The following is an 18,234-nucleotide window of genomic DNA, read 5'->3' as shown; positions in this document are numbered from 1 at the left end:
TCTGTGTGTGTGCATGTGTGTGTGTATGTGTATGTGCCTACATAGTATGTGGATGTTTGTGAGTGTATGTGCACATACATATATGTGTGTACATATATGTGTGTATGTGCGTGTATGTGTGTGTATATATATCTTCTACCTATTATTCTCCATCTTACTTGTGTGTGTGTGTGTGGGTGCGTGTACATATGTCTGAATGATTAAGCGCATATATACATGCGTGTTTTGGTAGGAAAAAGTGTATATATATATATAAATATATATATATATATAAAATAAAAAATAAAAAAATAAAAATAATTGTTAGCGGTGGATGTATGCGAGTACGTGTGTGAGTGTGTAGGTGGGTATGTATATGTGTGTATATATGTATGCTCCTACATATATTTCTATGTATGTACGTGTGTGTATGTGTGTGTGCCTGTGTGCGTGTGCATGTGTACGTGTACATGAATATATATGTATGCGTATGGGATTGTGTGTGAGTGTATGCTATACATGGGGAAAGAAAGTTTTTAAAAAAGAACCCTAAAGAAGCCATAAAAACCTTCACCATATGGACTAAAAAACACTCTTTGAAACTAACTTTGACCGGTCACAGTGAAACACTTACAGTTGGAGACAGAACGTCTAAACACTGAACACACGCATCGCACCACTATGAAAAACATATTTAATATCAGCGGAGGCATATCCACAAACTCCCATTTTAAAGAAAAACTTTTTACGAAAATATCTGAAGAGAGCACACCCTAAGCTCGAAACGCGTTATAAAAATATTTTAAAATAAAAATATGATGAAAACCTTTAAAAAAATCCCACAATTGTTGATGGCTACACTCTTTTAAATATATATATATATATATATATATATATATATATAGTCTTTGTGTTTAACCTTTAAAACTATACAAAAAATTACTTTTTATCATTCGTTAAAAAACCATCTAGTCAGTAAGTCATTTAATCATCTGCAATCACTGCATCAACTCTCTCGAATTTACTATAATACAATGGTTTTTTTTATTTTTCAAGGGATCATCAGTTTTTTGCCATGAAACACTGTTTCGGGGATTTAAAAATAAAACAGTACATTACATCATGGCTCCCCAGCAGTGTTGATCAAACACCACCACCCTTAATCTTAGGAAGAAGACATGTTACAAACATTTGATCCAATTTCCTTTTCTTAATTGCAATTACTAACCTTTTCATAGTATAAAAATGAATTACGTACCTGTGCGATTCATCAATTTCCACATTTAAAATGGATACATTTTTTAATTTATCAGTCTTGTATTTATAAGATTTGGATTAATCCATTTAACTACTTATCACACCCACTATAATTAGTAGTTTGTATATTTACATTCTTATTTATTTAAAATTAGATATATAAAGGTTAAAAATATTTTATTTTTACATATATACATTTTTTATATATATATATAAATTTATTATATGTAATTATAAATACATTTTATACATTGCTAATATAGTTTTGGATGTCCTTTATTAATATAGTCTGGTTTATCTTAAACGATTCAAAAGCATCAGGATAACGAACAAATGCTTTATTTAACTGTTTAAATATGTTATTTTTATCCACACCTTGTTTTATCATCCTTATTACTAAGCTAGAAACTGGTGGTATAAAATCTGTTAATTTTAAAGTAACGCGAGCTATTCTCAAAAACTCTGATATAATGGTTCCATAAAACACAAAAACAGGGCAGGTGCTATCCTTATGGGGCATACGTACTATTTTAAAGGGGAATGCGTTTCTTTTATCAAATATTTTATAAAGAAAAATCAAATCCTCAATTTTTATATCTAAATCCAGAAATGTAGCCTGTTGTCCTCTATGTTCACAATTCAATTTTAGTTCGTTTGGATATATAAGATGTTTATTTTTTTCGAATTCATCATTATCGTTTATGCATATAAGGTCATCTATAAATCTCCTACACCCATGAAAGTTATATATTTTAGATATATTTGTTTTTAATAATGATTACATATATATATACTCGAGTCTATGTAAATACAAATTTGCCCAAAATGGTGCAGGATCCAATCCCATTGGGATACCTATCGTTTGGAGTAATATTTTATTTCCTATTTGAAAATAGCATTCTTTAATAAGATGACTTACAAGTATTTTTTAAATACCTTTAGGAACACTAGTTTTGCTATTTTTATTTTTACACCAGAAAGCTTTAGAGTTTGAAAAGTCTATATATTTACCTTTTCCACCTTGAAAAGCTAAATCTACAGTATCATTTAATTCTTTTATAAGTTTTTCGTGCGGAATTTTAGTATATAGCGTACTAAAATCATAAGTAGCTATAGATTTTGCTTTTATTCTGGAATTTATTTTATCTAATTTTTCTTTCACTGGTTGGGAATTATTTACTACCCAAAATAGATTTATATTACTATATAATTTACTTTCCAGGTGAAAATTATTTATTTGATTTATAATTAATTTAAATATTTTAGATATAGCTTTACTTAGAGGTTTAGTGGTGCACGTCTTTGAACCTACAATAAATCTAGCACCCACTGGATTTTTATGCATTTTAGGTATCCAATACATACATGGAAGATTTTTGTGTTTATCTTCTAACTTTAATCCTACTTTTTCATTAATAATACTATTATTCAAAATAATGCTATCTAAATTACTATTACTTACTTTATAAGTATCCGAATCGTTTCCTATAAGTCCTACTTCTATCAATAAACGTTGTATATAATATTTTTTACATATAAAAGCTATATTGTTTGCCGCTTTATCAATCGGAACTATTACAAACTTTTCTTGAAGTATTTTAAGTTCCTCCCGTATTTCTGAATTTTTTAAAAGAGGATTGGTTTTTCTAGGGTGTTTAAATTGTTTTATATGTTTAACCTTCTCATTTACGTATTCAAGTATACTATTTTTCCATGCATCAAACGTAGACTGTGCTAATTTATATTTCTTTACCATAGACATAAGAAAACCTTCTAGTGCTTTAGTTACTTCTTTAACATATTTAGTGTAATTTAGGCATTTAGGTTCTCTATAATTTGGACCCTTACTAAGTAGTTTTCTTAATTTAGGATTATTTACTATATTTAAATCTCCTGTAATTACATGTTGTATCTCATTATTACAGAACGGAGAGGAATTACATTCACATTCTGGAATATTTATATTATTATCTTTTATATTTATATGTTCTACCGTTTTCTTATAATTAAAAATCTTATTGCGTATTGTTGGCCCTAGTTTATATGTAACTATTGGTTTTTGATCTTTTTTCTGGAACTCATTGTTAGTTTTTTGTTTATTAAATATTTTAGGTAAATTTACATCATCAAAACCTTCATTTTCATACAAAACTACACAAACATTTTTAGGTTTCTTTTTTATATCGTTCACTGGTGGCTTATATAATTTAGTGTCAATTATATCTAGAATATATTCATACCATTGAATGAAATAGTCCTTCTTACATATCATATCCGGTTGTAATAATATTTTAGATGCTATTTTCTTCAAAACTTTCTTTTTTGTTTGATCAAGCAATTTTCTTATATAATTGAACGACTCATAAATTTTACTAAAAAAAATCCTCGCATGAAATAACTGATTTTCTATTATTTCTATTAACATGAGTTCTATCTCTAATACCGTAGCGAGGCAAAGCTGGATATAATCTACCTATAATTTCAGAATCTTGTAGGTTATTTTTTTTAAACTTTAATATTCAACCCATATGGGTAAATTACTCGCATTTTTTTAATTATATCGTCTTCCTTATCCTGACGCATCCTTAGGATATCGTTATCTACATTACCTAGACTATTATATCCATTACATTTAAATTTTTCAATTATTTGTACGGAAAAATACGACTATATATATATATATATATATATATATATATATATATATATAAGTGAACGTGTCTGTGTGTGTGTCTGTCTGTGTGTCTGTGTGTGTATATTTTCCTACGCAATAACTGTCAATTTTCAGTCTACATACTTGAAATTTGATATACAGGGTACTGAGATTTGGGAAAATCTTTATGATCGGTTTTCGGCCAGAAATTGGGCTGTTAAGGGGTCAAAGTTCGACGATTTGACCTCTGAGAACTCTACCAAACTCTTCCGGTAATTTTGGGTGTAAACACTTGAGAGTTTAGATATAGGTTCCTGGGACATGGGTCTAACTTAATAACTTGATTAGAGCCCAAAACAAAGTTTATGGGGTCATAAAGGGGCCAAATTTAAAAAAATTGACCGCTTTTTTTCTTGTTTTTTCTTTTGCTCAACATACACCTCCAAACACTCGGACAACGCCGGGCTGAAATGATAATATAATATTCTTATTCTTCTTCTTGACAGTACTTCGCAAACGAAGATTCTATGAAGGGGGTTGTCCACGTCGACTGCGGGCACGCGTGGTGCTGACGAGCCCGATACGGAACAAGCAGGTTTGGCCACAGCGGCTGCAGTCAAAATTCACGTCAGGTGTGGCTGCTAAGGCTTCTACAACCTTCCTCCTGCAGCGCTTCTCCCGCAGATTCTATTTGCGGGAGATCTCAAAGGAGGCAACAGCCTGGTGGACAGTACGTCGCCAGGTATCTGTGTTAGCACGAGATGGTCAATGTGACAGTCACTGAGGAACTTCTTCTGAGAGTCTTTATATCTTTTCTTCGGTGCCTCTCTGTCACAGCGGCAAGTAGAGAGTTCGCCATCTAAGACTACCATTAGTCCAGTCAAATTGTGGCTGAACCTCAAACAAATTGCTAACAAAGGTTTTTAAATTGCATTATGGGCAAGAATATCTCCTCTTTCAGATAAAAAAAAAGTTTACCAAAATTGACCTTGCGGAAAGGGGTCAACGACCGCCATCTTTAAAGGGTCCCCCCGATTCTAGTTTCCCTCTCTCAAATCAATTATTGTAAGGATATCTTCAAAAATTACAAATGTAATAATGTGAAATTTTATAAATCAACAGTTTTCATGAAGTTGAATATAATTATAAACTCATTGGTTTGGTTTTATTTGATTTTGGTTTACGGCATATCAACCCTTTTAGATTATTTGATACTAGTCCAGTCAATCTAGCTGTTTTTTTTTTTTGTCTCAACCTCAAATAAATTGCTAACAAAGGTTTTTAAATTGCATTGTGCGAGAGAATATCTCCTCTTTCCGATAAAAAACGTTTACCAAAATTAACATTGCGGAAAGGGGTCAACGACCGCCATCTTTAAAGGGTCCCCCCGATTCTAGTTTCCCTCTCTCAAATCAATTATTGTAAGTATATCTTCAAAAATTATAATTGTATCAATGTGAAATTTTATAAATCAACAGTTTTCATGAAGTTGAATATAATTATAAACTCATTGGTTTGGTTTTATTTCATTTTGGTTTACGGCATATCAACCCTTTTAGATTATTTGATACTAGTCCAGTCAATCTAGCTGATTTTTTTTGTCTCAACCTCAAATAAATTGCTAACAAAGGTTTTTAAATTGCATTGTGCGAGAGAATATCTCCTCTTTCAGATAAAAAAAAGTTTACCAAAATTAACTTTAAGGAAAAGGGTCAACGAACGCCATCTTTAAAGCCCCCCCCCCCGATTCTAGTTTCCCTCTCTCAACTCAATTATTGTAAGGATATCTTCAAAAATTACAAATGTAATAATGTGAAATTTTATAAATCAACAGTTTTCATGAAGTTGAATATAATTATAAACTCATTGGTTTGGTTTTATTTGATTTTGGTTTACGGCATATCAACCCTTTTAGATTATTTGATACTAGTCCAGTCAATCTAGCTGATTTTTTTGTCTCAACCTCAAATAAATTGCTAACAGAGGTTTTTAAATTGCATTGTGGGCAGGAATAACTCCTCTTTCAGATAAAAAAAGTTTATTAAAATTAACCTCGGAGAAAGGGGTCAACGGACGCCATCTTTAAAGGGTCCCTCCGATTATAGTCTCAGTTACTGTAAGTATTCTTTTTTTATTAGCCGCACCTGATGAAACTTATTAGCCGCATTTGATGAAAGGTTCTGGTTTGCAAGAACTTTTTGAACTTGTGTATGCTGAAAACACAGTCAACCACATGCTAAGTGGCAAAGCAATTGCAAGAGCCATTCGTGCTCACTTTTTAGTTGCTGCTGGTCTGAATGCTATTTTATTAGCAAAAGCCTATGATTTGCCAGTTTCACATGTCACTGAGCATGATCAACCCAACACTTATGCAGAAGAGTCATTTCATCAAAATGAAGACCTTAAAGAAGCTCAGGGGCTATTGATAGGTCTCCTTGGTGGGACTGAGAGATTGGATAATGTTCTGTCTTCAGAGTCTGTAACCAGGATTACCCAGAAAATCAACCATGTGAAGGATGCGATGGTTGAGCAGCGAACAGCAAAATTGTGGATTCAATACCTTGATATGGTGAAGAGCCTGCAACTGTTTATCAAAGCAGAGCCCACCGGGAACTGGGAATTTCACCTTGATGCTGTTAGGAAAATGCTCCCAATATTCGCTGCAGCAGGACACATCCTATATGCAAAGTCGGCGTATCTGTATTTGCAGAAAATGGAGGGTCTGCCAAAAACGCACCCTGAAGTATACCAGAAATTTTCGGAAGGATTCCATGTGATTAGACGGAGTGATCGCTACTGGGCAGGCTTGTCAACGGATCTGGTTATTGAACAGGTGCTAATGAGAAGCCTGAAGACGTCTGGAGGCCTTACTCATGGCAGAGGAATGGATGAAATTCAGCGATTGATTTGGACGCTATCACTGCCAGCATGTGCGGAAATCAAGTTTACAATGCAAGAAATAGCAGGCATTCCTTATGGCACTAGTGACCAGCATCAGGAGGCTACTTCAGCAAGAAAAGAGCGTGATGTGAGGGATACATGGAAGCTCCTTGCGTTTCTCCAGACATATGACCCTTTCACGGAAGATCCGTCCATTCACAGCATTTCAAGTGGAGTAACTGGAGACAAAAAGGTGAATGTGGATAGGGTAAACTCCATAGGAGAGGCAATCATAGCTTCAATGGCTGGAGAAAATGTACAAGAGTACACTTAAAAAAAGGATCAAGCAATTACACTTGGATCAAAAGTTTCACTCAGCAAAGATGAAACTGTTGAGACTGATCCACAACTCCTATTCCAGAGACTGTGTGTGCTATCTAATAATGAACCCCTAACCCAGAAGCAGCAAGAACATTTTCAATATGAGCTGTGTGGTTACCCACCTGCTCTTTTTGATTATTTTGGATTACTGCGACAGGCAAAAAAATCTGCTTTGGCGGACGCTATATGGGAACTGACTTCTCATGTACAATCAGGTCCACAGTCATCAGATCCACAGTATCTCTTAGATGGTGGAGCACTACTACAGCGTCTTCCTTGGTAAAAAGGTAGCACATTTAATGAGAGCTGTGACCAATACTGTAGATATGTCACAAATAGATATGGAAAAGCATGTGTTGTCTTTGATGGATATAAAAGTGGCCCATCCATTAAGGACTCGACTCACCGACGCCGAGCAGGGGGGTTTGTTGGAGTTAATGTGCCACTGACTCCTTTCATGGTGTTCAAATTAAAAAAGGATGTTTTCCTTGCTAATCGACAAAACAAACAATTGTTTATCAACTTGCTGGGAGAGTTTGAAGGAAGCAGGTTGTAAAGTAATCCATGCATCTGGAGACGCTGACGTATTGATTGTGAAGACTACTCTAGAACTGGCACAGACAGGAGAAACCATTTTGATAGCAGATGACACTGACCTATTGGTCCTTCTATGTTATCATACCAATAGCGATGATATTTACAACATCTTCTTTATGCCACAACCAAAAGCTAGTGAAAAAAGAGTGAAAGTCTGGAACATCAAAGAGGTGAGGAAATCATTGGGAGATGCGGTCTGTTCCAACATTCTTTTCATTCATGCACTACTGGGCTGTGATTCTACATCCAGTGTTCACGGAATTGGGAAGGCAGCATCCCTCCGAAAGGTGATGAACAATAGAAACTTCCTCGAACTGGCTAAAGTGTTTGGCAAAGACAGCAGTGCAGAAGAGGTTATTGAAGCTGGGGAGAAGGCTTTAGTGTGCCTATACAATGGTAATGATGAGGAAAACATCAATCATCTTCGATTGAGGCGCTTTAAGGAAAAGGTTGCAAATAGCTCAAAGTATGTTTAGGCCAAGTCATTGCCACCGACAAGAGCAGCTACGAAATTCCACAGCCTTCGAGTTTACTTCCAAATTCAGGAATGGAAAGGTAGAAACCAGCTAAAACCTGACGAGTGGGGATGGACACTTTCAGATGGTAAATTAAAACCAGTTAAGACTGACTTACCACCTGGCCCTGTAAATTTGTTGGCTATAATTAGGTGTAACTGTACTTCAGGGTGTACTACAGGAAGATGCAGTTGCAGGAAACATGGCATTCACTGTTCAAACTTGTGTGGATATTGCAAAGGCCTCCATTGCACCAACTCATCACAGCCAGATCTTGATGATGATGATGATGATGATGATGATGATGATGATGATGATGATGATGATGATGACGACGACGACGACGACGACGACGACGACGACGACGACGACGACGACGACGACGACCCTTGACTAGTTCTTGACAAGAAATGTTCTTTGGTCCGTTCATAAACTTGTTCTGTGTAATTTAATAAAGGTTTTTTGTCAGCAAAAATGATTATTTTTGTAATTAATTGTTTTAATGGACATACTTGTCAGGAATTTTATGCATCGAAATTTTAATACTGTTAAGTTGAATTTTAACCCTTTAGACTCAGGCCAATATATCGGCCTTGGCGATTTAGCAAAAAAGATGACACAGTCGATATTTTGTCCTTTTACATTATGGTAATTGTTAATTTTGCGTATCATCCTTTTCGCTAGTTATCGCATTTTACGACAGGGCCAAAATGATTTAAAAGTGGCAGCTGTTAACCCCTTTCCCCAAGGCTAATTTTGGTAAACTTTTTTTATATGAAAGAGGAGATATTCCTGCGCCCACAATGCAAGTTAAAAACCTTTGTTAGCAATTTGTTTGAGGTTCAGCCACAACACCAAAGACTGGACTATACAGTAATTGAGTTAAGAGAGGAAGACTAGAATCGGAGGGACCCTTTACATATGGCGGCCGTTGACCCCTTTATCCAAGGTTAATTTTAATAAACTTTTTTTATGGGAGAGAGAGTTTGCTCAGACTTGACCAGTACCACAGCCTACAGGCGCCAGGTTTATGACCACCAGAATATTAAAATAATGTATTGCTTGTTTTCGGCCAGGGACGGCAAGCAGGTGCGGCTAATAAAAAAAGAATACTCACAGTAATTGAGACTAGAATAGGAGGGACCCTTTAAAGATGGCGTCCGTTGACCCCTTTCTCCGAGGTTAATTTTAATAAACTTTTTTTATGGGAGAGAGAGTTTGCTCAGACTTGACCAGTACCACAGCCTACAGGCGCCAGGTTTATGACCACCAGAATATTAAAATAATGTATTGCTTGTTTTCGGCCAGGGACGGCAAGCAGGTGCGGCTAATAAAAAAAGAATACTCACAGTAATTGAGACTAGAATAGGAGGGACCCTTTAAAGATGGCGTCCGTTGACCCCTTTCTCCGAGGTTAATTTTAATAAACTTTTTTTATGGGAGAGAGAGTTTGCTCAGACTTGACCAGTACCACAGCCTACAGGCGCCAGGTTTATGACCACCAGAATATTAAAATAATGTATTGCTTGTTTTCGGCCAGGGACGGCAAGCAGGTGCGGCTAATAAAAAAAGAATACTCACAGTAATTGAGACTAGAATAGGAGGGACCCTTTAAAGATGGCGTCCGTTGACCCCTTTCTCCGAGGTTAATTTTAATAAACTTTTTTTATGGGAGAGAGAGTTTGCTCAGACTTGACCAGTACCACAGCCTACAGGCGCCAGGTTTATGACCACCAGAATATTAAAATAATGTATTGCTTGTTTTCGGCCAGGGACGGCAAGCAGGTGCGGCTAATAAAAAAAGAATACTCACAGTAATTGAGACTAGAATAGGAGGGACCCTTTAAAGATGGCGTCCGTTGACCCCTTTCTCCGAGGTTAATTTTAATAAACTTTTTTTATGGGAGAGAGAGTTTGCTCAGACTTGACCAGTACCACAGCCTACAGGCGCCAGGTTTATGACCACCAGAATATTAAAATAATGTATTGCTTGTTTTCGGCCAGGGACGGCAAGCAGGTGCGGCTAATAAAAAAAGAATACTCACAGTAATTGAGACTAGAATAGGAGGGACCCTTTAAAGATGGCGTCCGTTGACCCCTTTCTCCGAGGTTAATTTTAATAAACTTTTTTTATGGGAGAGAGAGTTTGCTCAGACTTGACCAGTACCACAGCCTACAGGCGCCAGGTTTATGACCACCAGAATATTAAAATAATGTATTGCTTGTTTTCGGCCAGGGACGGCAAGCAGGTGCGGCTAATAAAAAAAGAATACTCACAGTAATTGAGACTAGAATAGGAGGGACCCTTTAAAGATGGCGTCCGTTGACCCCTTTCTCCGAGGTTAATTTTAATAAACTTTTTTTTATCTGAAAGAGGAGTTATTCCTTCCCACAATGCAATTTAAAAACCTCTGTTAGCAATTTATATGAGGTTGAGACAAAAAAAAACAGCTAGATTGACTGGACTAGTATCAAATAATCTAAAAGGGTTGATATGCCGTAAACCAAAATCAAATAAAACCAAACCTATGAGTTTGTAATTATATTCAACTTCATGAAAACTGTGGATTTATAAAATTTCACATTGATATATTTGTTATTTTTGAAGATATCCTTACAATAATTGAGTTGAGAGAGGGAAACCAGAATCGGGGGGACCCTTTAAAGATGGCGGTCGTTGACCCCTTTCCGCAAGGTCAATTTTGGTAAACTTTTTTTTTATCTGAAAGAGGAGATATTCTCTCGCACAATGCAATTTAAAAACCTTTGTTAGCAATTTGTTTGAGGTTCAGCCAAAAAATGAGCTAGATTGACTGGTCTAATTGGCAGGCGATGATCGTCTATTCTAGAGACGTGCCCGACCCAGCGTAGCTGTGACTTCAGAAGCATGGCCTCGATGCTAGTGATTTCATCCCGCTCGATGACCTCAACATTGGTGACATAGTCACTCCATTCTAGGTTGAAAATGGTGCGGAGACAGCGCTGATAAAAACACTCAAGGAGTCGTAATTGATGTCGGTAAATTGTCCAGGACTCAGAGCCGTACAGGAGGGTGAAGAGTACTACGGCTCTGTCCACGCTGATTTTTGTGCAATTTTTTAAAGTATTTCGACTGCGTTGGGAGATGCCTATTGACAGCCAGCTTTTTTTAGGCCACATTTGCTAGGGTATTCGACTTGTGGAGCAAGGTAATATATATATATATATATATATATATATATATATATATATATATAGTTTACGACAAATGTTTATGTAGTAGCTAAACAGAGAATACATAAGTTATAAAATAACTGAGTTTGAGAAATATCTGAATGTTTTTAAATAGAGTGATTAAAAGAAAGCAAGAAAAATAGTACAGAAATGTAATATGTATGTGAAACGAATATTAGGCACTTAATATTTGTAGCCTGATTGTGAAATGTAATATGTATGTGAAACGAGTATTAGGCACTTAATATTTGTAGCCTGATTGTGAAATGTAATATGTATGTGAAACGAGTATTAGGCACTTAATATTTGTAGCCTGATTGTGATGGATTATGTTGAAGCCTCTTTTTAAATGTTTGATACGTTTTGCCATAAACATTTATATTTTCGAAATCGGCAAGGTATGGCATAAGGACCTACTTCACAAGATTTCCAGCTACGATATAAGTGGAAATGTTTTCTCAATCATTAAATCATTTCTCTCCGATAGGCTCGTAAGAGTAGTGGTCGATGGACAAAAATCAGAGGCCTGCAGTATGAATGCTGGAGTCCCTCAAGGGTCAATCCTGGACCCAACTCTCTTCCTGATCTACATCAATGACCTCCCTAAACACATACTTAAATCATTCGTTGACATCTATGCTGATGACACGACCATCTATTGCAACATATCAAAGGCTGTAAATGACAAAGTTCTCTCTGATTCTCTCTCCTCTGACATCTGGCATCAATTGAAATGGATGGCTCTCGTCTAGGAGAAGCCCCGTGTTTTGACAAACTTCTGGGTTTGTCCTTTACTCCTGATCTGAAATGGAACACGTACATCAAGTCTGTCGCCAAAGTCGCTGGAAATATGGTGGGATCCTTCTACCGCTACAGAAGATATCTCACTACTGATGCAATTCTCTATCTATATAAAAGCCAAGTACGTCCAAGGATGGAATACTGCTGCCGTATCTGGGCAGGAGCTGCTAAAAACAGCCTATCCGGCCTTGACAGAGTACAAAATAGACTTCGTGGCTTAGTGGGGGGATGCCCTTTTCTCTACCCTGCAACCTCTCTCCCACAGAAGAGACGTTGCGAGCCTATCCTTGTTTTATCGTTATTTCCATGGCAGGTGCTCGTCTGAACTCCAATCTCTGGTCCCCCCTCGCCATCTTCCACGAAAAACACCCGTCTAGCTGAATACACTGTGAAAAATTTCCCCCACTTTATCCGTGCCTAAATCAAAACGTGGAGTCTATGAACAAAGCTTCTTTGTTAGAACTGCCCGGCTGTGGAACTCTGTTCCGTCTGCCTGCTTCCCACCTGACTACAACTTGGATGTCTTTAAGTCCAACGTTAACAAATTCCTAATTAACGTACTGTACTTGCAATAACCGTTATCCCTGAGTGGCGTCCGGGCCACCGTGTAAAAAAAATAGGAAGAAACAATCAACTGTCATGAAAATGAAAGATTTCGAATGAAATATGAAATGTTAGCTTCTGAATAGCTAAATTAATATATATATATATATATATATATATATATATATATATATATATATATATATATATATATGTATAATATATATATATATATACATTAATGAATATATATAATATATATATAGATAGATAAATAGGTAGATATACGAGTTAAGCACTAATAATTTTGTTGCTATTTACTCGTGTTTCCTCTTCCTTATTTCTATGTTTTCTATTCTTATTCAAACGAGCTAGAGATTTCAAATCAATACACAGGTGCATGAATATATCGTTTCACGCCTTCTTTCCCATGTTTTGCTGATTTTCACGGATAAATTTTAAATTTTCACTTTCTTTATGACGTACGTTTATCTAAAAGAACCTGGTCAATAGAACAATATGGCTACACATGTTCACACATGTCTCCGTTGCAAGTAATTTAGTCCAGATATTTCAGGCCAGATTTTTCAACTATATATATATACAGGGTGACCCAAAAAAACGGGCCCCAACTTTAATTAGGCACCGTTTCGATGTGTTCTGTCCGAATGAAATGAAACTTTGGTCATAACTAGTTTATTATATTCAAAACATCACATCAAAACACTAGGGTCTTTGGCAGTTTTTCTCCGTTGACTGTAAAAACGCTCAGATAAACAATTGAATGTCCTCTGCTGTTTTTGATCATCCTGTATATATATATACATATATATATATATATATATATATATATATATATATATATATATATATATATGTGTGTGTGTGTGTGTGTGTGTGTGTTTGTGTCTGTGTGTGTATGTGTGTGTATTTATATATTCATGTATGTAAATATATGTATATATATATATATACAACTTTCACTGAGAATATACATTCATTATGTTCCTCCTAATAGTGCGTTTATTCATGTGTGCTTTTATTTTTCATTCATGGTCATTATTGTTAAAGATAGACGCAAAAACAAGCAGCAAAAAGACACTTCTTTTTGGGGATAATTTTCATGCACACAATCCATACATTTTTAATTAAAAAGATTATTGCTAATTGAAACAGTCATAACAACCTCACACTGTATTATCCGAATGAAGTACATAATGCGTTTTAATCGGTACAAATAACTCCTAAATTTTAAAGCACAATTATTATTTACATCATTATTTGGTTTGAAAACATAAATAATGCGAAGTGATTACAATATTAATGATTGATGATTCGGTTCCTTTTTACCTCATAGATAACGTTTACTGAAATGTATAAAGAGCATCATTTTTATCAGTGAATGGTTCCTACAATATCGTTCTAACAATGATTATAATTGTTAGAAAATTTTTACTCAACTGAAAATGAAGAAAAAATTGCATTCAAACAAACATTAATTGAACTAAAAATAATAAGAAATTCCAATTTTCCTAGGAATTAGAGATTCATCTCGAAATATAAGCCGTTATCTGTTGGTTTGTAATCATTTTCTATTTAAGTAGAAAATTCTATTTAATATAGTACTATATTATACTGATTAAATATAATTAAATATCACATGTTAATATTATTAAAAAATAGATCGACCATAACTCTAACCCGTTTGTTATTACCATAAGTTTATTTATCCGTATTTTTTATTATAATTGTTATACAAAAACTATACTATTAGATTTACAAAATGTTTTTTACAGAATTCTCAATTTTGATTTAAATTATGTATTTTTAAAGAAGTTTTCGTTAGAATACTTTTAGTTATATATAATTTTAAAATATGTTTTTGCTCTATCTAATCGTTTAAATTACACTCATTTTTTAAAAAATGTCTTCGTTTCAGAACGTTGATACAAGGCAATGAACAAAGCAAGTTCGAACAATTTTCTCATTTCAATTCAAGCTATGCCGAAAAGCTGCTGAAATAGCTTACCATATCGATGAAGCGTTTGGCTCAGGAACCACTACTGAACGTACAGCACAATGGTTGTTTAAAAATTTCGGGGCGCCGATGAGAGTTTTGAAGATGATGAGCGTAGTGGTGGCCATCGGATATTGACAACGATCAATTAAGAGTCTTGTTGAAACCAATCCAGGCACAACTGCTCGATAACATTCTTCCAAATTAGATGTAACGTATACGATGATTTACAACAGAGAGATTGAAAAGACAAAAAAATGATAAATGTGTAATGTTATGACCCTTTAGGATGTGATCATAGTGTAGTATCTGTTAACTGTGGCAAGCGGGGTCAAGGGTCGAAACATTATTATTATTGTTATTGTATTCTTGTTAATTGATTTGAGTGACGGATGGTCGCTGGATCAGTTATTATGATTAGAAGAATAAACAATTAAATTGCGGAAGAAATGATTGACGTATGAATCGCAAAAGGAATGTGAAAATAGAAAATATATGTAAACATTATTTGGGGGTTTTGAATAAACAAATAACTAGTTGTGGATTAGGTTGGTCTGAGACACGTAATTAGGTGACGTAAGAGAACACGTGATGTAGTTAGTTTTGGAGAGATTCAGAGAGTTGAGGATTGACCACCAGAGCAGACAGACGTCTAGACAAGGGTGGACAGACAGCTAGGAGCGGGCTGTAAGAATAGAAAATGTAGAAACTGCAGATCCTGTGAAAACCATTTGAGACAACTGTAATAAATTTATATTATAAAAATATAAAGAGTTGTTTTAATGGTTTCACAAATAAGAACAGGTGTCTCAATTGGATGGATGATCGCTTCATGGTTCATCACGGAGCAGCAGGAAGATACAGAAGAACTCTTCAAGAAAACAAAAGGTATGAAGCATATATTATTCTTCTTACATATGAACTGTAAAAATATCCCGTTCGATAAGTCTGATACAACATGATTCAATTTACACGTCAATATCATGTCCTCCGGCTAAACAACATACATACGATGTATACGTTTATTATCTGTCTGTTAAAAGAACAATATCTCACATCCACTAGATAACACATGACACGTTTTAATATATCATCTACTCCAATATAAACCAATATCCAACAAATGTATGCTTCTCGAATTAAACGAAAACCAAAAATAAACGCCGTTAGAAAATGATATCTTTCTTTATTTTGTGTAACAAGAACTACCCATTTCTCGACCGGCCTGTGAATTATGATGAATAGTGAGTTCACGAAACTGACGACGGTCAGCGCAACTTCACAACACTTCCCGAAGCAGAAGTTGCACAAAAAGAATGTCCTACTAACTTTTTGGTGATCTGCGACCGGTCTCATCCATTACAATTCTTGAATGCAAGCTTTTCAGCGGAGAATTACTGTCAACAAATGGATAAAATGTATCAAAGACTTCGACAACAACCCGCAGCATTAGTCAAGAGAAAATGACGAATTCTCCACGACCATGTCCGACCACACGCTGCAAAATCGACCTTGCTACGAAATTCTGCCCAATCCACCTACTCTCCAGACTTTTCACCTACAAGCATCTGACAACTTTCTGTGTGAGAAAAGCTTCTAACACCTAAACGATATAAAAAAACACCTTCAGCGACTTCATCGCTACAAGAACACAGGATTTTTACATTACTGGCATAAATACAGTGTGTTGATTCTGATGATGTTTACTTGATCAATAAATTTTTGTATGAGCCGAGATATGTTCACCTGAATTTAAAAGTTAAAAACCGTAAGAACTTTATGTGACCCTAATAATTCAAATTGCGACTAGATTTCGTAAACTTAAATCATAATTATGTGTATTATACTCACCCTTAAAAATTATTAATTGATATTGGTACAGTTTTACTTACGTCTTAGTTAAAATGATTTATAGCAAACGTTTGGGAGTTTTCTGCTAGATATTATAACTTGCGCTCTTCTCAGGCGTAAAGGAGAAACACTTTCTCTATTTTCAACTGCGCATGAGTCGTTTGATGATGTCAGTACAAGGCAGCCATTTTTAATGCACATCCTCATCATGCTCCAATTTTTCCTTGATGCGAGAAGAAATGAAGCGAGGACAGTTTACTTTATTTTCTTCCTTTTTTGTCTAAATAAACATTGTATTTTTATTAAAACTTTATGTTTCCTTTTTTTTTCTTATGTTTTATATACTTCATTAAAATACACATTAAATACTTCTTTAAAATACACATTAAATACTTCATTAAAATACACATTAAATACTTCATTAAAATATACATTAAATACCTCATTAAAATATATATTAAATACTTCATTAAAATACACATTAAATACTTCATTAAAATATACATTAAATACCTCATTAAAATATACATTAAATACTTCATTAAAATAGACATTAAATACTTCATTAAACTATACATTAAATACTTCATTAAAATATACATTAAATACTTCATTAAACTATACATTAAATACTTCATTAAAATATACATTAAATAATTCATTAAAATACACAGACCAAGCTTAACTCTCACCCATTTGTTATTACTATAAGTTCATTTATCATTATTTTTGATTGGAATGTTATGAACAACTGGATATATATTTATATAAATACGCATACGTATATAAATAAAAATTCCGTTAAGAGTCCATCGTTTTTTTCTAAATAGACTTATCAGTGGAGGGGACCTCTCACCATCCTATACCTTTAAAAAGGTTATTTTAACTACAACAGTACAATTCTAAGTTTGTTATTTTCTTTTTAATGGAGAGTAGAAAACGCATTGTGGACGCGTTCTCGGCAACCCCATAACCCTCACTTCAATTCTGTCTCTCAGTCCTCGTTTACAACGAGTTATGTTTCCGACTAAGGGTGAAGAAAATGCTGTAAACTACTTTTTTTTCTGCGCAGTCTCTTGCGATTTCTTTATTTTCTGTTTCCAATTCTATCTCTTTGGCCATGGCATTCTTTATTGATAAGGGTGCGGGAAGTAAACGTTTTACTTAGGCGGGCATTATTCTCCTAAGAGTCAAGGACACGAACCTTGGATTAACTTCTATGTATGCTGTAATATCAGCAGCTGCCAACTACTAGAGCTGCTGTATTGCTATTTATTGAATGGATTCTGGATCATGCATCACCACTTGATATCATATTGGTAAGTAATAGTATTGCTTTCCTTTTCAATGTCTGCAAATATAATTTTCTGTCATTTTCTTATTTTCACTCCCTCTCTGCCCTACTCTAAATAACACTGCGACCTCTTTCACATATCCTGCTATTCCACCATGAAAGTCTTGAAAAAACAATACAAGATTAAATCCAGAACACTAATTGCCAACGTAGATACCCACTACCAGGTCTCTTTCTATAAAATTAAGGGCCT

Source organism: Euprymna scolopes, chromosome 8, assembly GCF_053919585.1.
Source record: "Euprymna scolopes isolate OS-2025 chromosome 8, ASM5391958v1, whole genome shotgun sequence".
In the NCBI taxonomy this organism is placed as follows: domain Eukaryota; kingdom Metazoa; phylum Mollusca; class Cephalopoda; order Sepiida; family Sepiolidae; genus Euprymna; species Euprymna scolopes.
The sequence above is the reverse complement of the archived record's forward strand: the minus strand, read 5'-3'. Positions refer to the sequence as shown.